The sequence below is a fragment of the Centruroides sculpturatus genome, unplaced genomic scaffold (genome assembly GCF_000671375.1).
Source record: "Centruroides sculpturatus isolate CEXI.00-Female unplaced genomic scaffold, Cexi_2.0 scaffold186, whole genome shotgun sequence".
Taxonomy (NCBI): Eukaryota; Metazoa; Arthropoda; class Arachnida; order Scorpiones; family Buthidae; genus Centruroides; species Centruroides sculpturatus.
In genome coordinates this window covers 707,889-711,367 of record NW_019384354.1, presented here as the reverse complement: position 1 = coordinate 711,367, position 3,479 = coordinate 707,889, and the positions used below count along the sequence as shown (strand labels likewise).

The following is a 3,479-nucleotide window of genomic DNA, read 5'->3' as shown; positions in this document are numbered from 1 at the left end:
TATAATGTTTCCCCCTTGCAAATTGACAAAACAGTAGCATACATAGTTATTTTTTATACCACATTATTTCTTTTATTGTAAAAAGGACAAAGTTTCTTTTACAATAACATGGTTTATTGCTGCATGCTATTGTGTAAAAGCAGTGGACGTACGAAAGGTGTTGCTTTCCATGAGTTTCCCTCTGAAGCACAGTTGAAAACACAGTGGCTGTTAAGTATAAAAAAGGAGGGTGAGAAAAAAGGCAGTTCTTGGATTCCTTTCAAAAGATCTAGAGTTTGTAATCAACATTTTCTCTTCCCAAATTATAGTGTTAACACAACACGAAAAATGCTTTCTGGATACTCCTCAAAAACTGATGGCTCTGTGCCATCAGTTTTTGAGGAGTATCCAGAAAGATTAAAAGGAAAGAAGCCTGAACCCAGAAAATTGCCCAAAAAGAGATGTTCACGGTCTACAACTGGGTATTTAACTAGTGTGGAAAATAATATTGATCAGGAAGAGGATGATGCAAATGAAAACAGAACAGCCAGCATTGGTGTTCAAGTTCACATTCCTGTTTGCTCATTCTTAAGTAAAAGAACAAGAACTATGCTGAGAAATTTAAAAAGGAAATGTTCAAGGCTTACAAAACAAATTTCAAAGCTCAAATCAACTGTAGAAGCACAAAAATGTTTATTAAAAGAAAGATTAAGGAAAATTCCTTTGGAAAAGAAATTTCAGGAAATTGTATCAGAAGCTACATTCAAGCATCCATTAAAAGCAAATTTTTTAATTGAACAAGTTAACAGTTATGGTAAGAAAAAGGGACACTATGAAGAGACTACTGTAAAGATTTGTGCATTACTGCAAAGGAAATCCTCCAAGGCCTGCAAGTATTTGAGACAAATTGGTATTTGCACATCCCTCATCCAGCAACCTTGAAAAGATACATTGGTTATGCCAGTGGAGAAATTGGTGTTACTTCACTGATTAAATGTCGACTTGCAGCAGAGTTCAAAGGATTAAAGACCGATGCTGAAAAGTTGGGGTCCCTTATCATTGACGAGATGGCTATAAAACCTAAATTAATTTATGATAGAAAATTGGATGTATTTTTAGGCCAACCAAATATGGACATGAATCTGAAAGGACTTGAAGCAAATAAATTGCTGTGCTTCGTTTTCCGTGGCCTAACAACACCTTATTGGATACCTGTAACCTTCTACTTTACTTCAAACATAACTGCATTTGACCTTAAAGTTATCACAGCAGTAGAAGAGGAAGGATTTATAGTCCAGTGTGTGGTCGCTGACAACTATTCTGTTAACACTTCGATGTTCCAACTTTTGAGTGGTGATGAATGTGGGCCATGTATCAGCCATCCAAATGACAAAACCCTTAAACTCTTCCTGGCATTTGATCAGTGTCGTGTGATAAAGAACGTGAGGTCACAATTTCTAACCAAGACCTTCAGTGTAAATGACAATGAAATATCAGCAAACCACCTGGAACGTTTGTATGACTACCAGAAGACTACCAGGGACTAGTTAAACCTGTTCGATTCTTAATTAACTAGGAAGCATTTATTTCCAACCAGCTTTGAAAAAATGAATGTTTTACCAGCAGTTCAAATTTTTTCAATTGAATTGGTTGCGGCCCTGGAAACAACGGTTGATATTTCTCCTGAGAAAGTGGACCATAAAGCAGGATTACATGAAACGATTAACTTCATTAAGATAACGAGGAAGTGGTTTGAACTTCATGATATTTGTAATCAAACTCAGTACATCTATTCCAGAAATCAAAACAAGTGTATTTTTTATTCCTTTGATGATGAAAGACTGCAGTGGCTCCAAAACGATTTTCTTCACTACATTGAACAAATTCAGTCCTCACTGGAGAAAGAAAAAACATTTAGTGATGAAACATACCACTCTCTGCGGTTCACAACCATGTCCACTGTCTTCTGTGTGCGCCACCTTCTTCAGGAAGGTTTCCATTATGTACTTTCCAGGAACTTTTCAAGTGATGACGCGGAGGCACAATTCAGCCATGTACACCAGTTAGATGGCTACAATGATATGATGGATGTACGATCCAGTATGTTTGCTATAGAAGCAACACTTAAAACGGGTTTAATTAAAGCTTACATTAGTGATAATGTGGAAGCAAGAGAACCACCGTTGTCAACTGCATCAGCTCTAATTTCACTGCCAGCAAAAGAAACTGCTTATAGTTCTTCTTGCTCAGAAAACAACTTTGCATTGCCTGACCAAGTAATGGAAATTCTGTCCAGGTTTTTATTTTACCTTATTTTAACTAAAAAAAATAAACAGTAGCTTCCAAATGTTTAATCTTTTAATTACATGAAATCTGCTTGTGTAAATGACATCTTTAGAAGTAAGTGAAAAGTACACTTGAATTCCTACAGAAGTCTTCAATTTATAAAATTTTGTTTTTATTCTTTCCTTCAGCTGTTTGACCCACAATGAAAAAAGCAGCAGTGGCTATGATTGCAAGATACATTGTGAAAGTGGCAGAGGAGTCAACAAGCTGCTTTGACTGTATGGAAAAGCTGTTCTCCAGTTTTGAGATTAATTTTTCATCAAGACTGTGATGGTTTAAATTTTAACCCTAGCTTTGAAGTGTTGAGAGTTTTGGACATTCTTTCTGATTTTGCTTTTGAAGCACTAAAGAATGTATGTTTAAAACAGAAAGGTATCAAAAAAGAAATTGTGAGGATATTAATTCCGCATTTTCAAAATTTACTTTGCTGTAAGAATTGTGACTCGTCAACCTTTGTTAGAGTTCTTTTAGAGAAGTATATAAATCCACTATTTGATAATTTTGGGAAAGCTATGAGTGAGAAACTCCAGCCAGTAAAGACATTACATAATAAGCCACTGAGCAGAAAGGTTTTGCGAGTGTAGAAATTACCCAGTTGTTTTATTGGCTTTAAAACTTTGTGTAAACTTTTTAATCGCATTATATTTATTAACTTGTATACTGTATATTCATTAAAGGCAGTCTATGATATAGTCTACATGGTATGTTATGAGAATTTAGTAAAAGTCTATGAATAAAAATTGTGTGTGTGAAAATCTTTCCATAAAAATTTATAAAATTATTGTTTATTAGTAATTATTCTTTTTTTCATGCATTCTAAATCCTGAGATATGATTTCTTAAATTATTAATTTTTAATTAATGAGAAAATTTTTTAGATTATTTCACTAAAGAAATTCACAGTTACTCTTATTTTTCTACAAATCATAAGCTTTTATGTTATGACATGTAACTGAAACCAAGTATTACATCATGTAATAAGATTTTTTTTCTATTTAAAATCAAATGTAAGACACTTGAAATTTTTATAAATTTATAAAAAAGATATAAATACAAACAAATGGATTTTTGTTTTATATTAAATTAACTCTGTGCCTTTTTGTTTTATTATCGCTGAATTAAAAAAATATAAGACGACAAAGTACCATGTCCTAT

General features: G+C 33.4%; 1 pseudogene; it reads left to right on the top strand.

Annotated features, from left to right (window-relative positions):
• The first annotated feature begins 327 nt into the window (after positions 1-327).
• LOC111639345 lies at positions 328-3,201 on the top strand (annotated as a pseudogene).
• Positions 3,202-3,479: the final 278 nt, after the last annotated feature.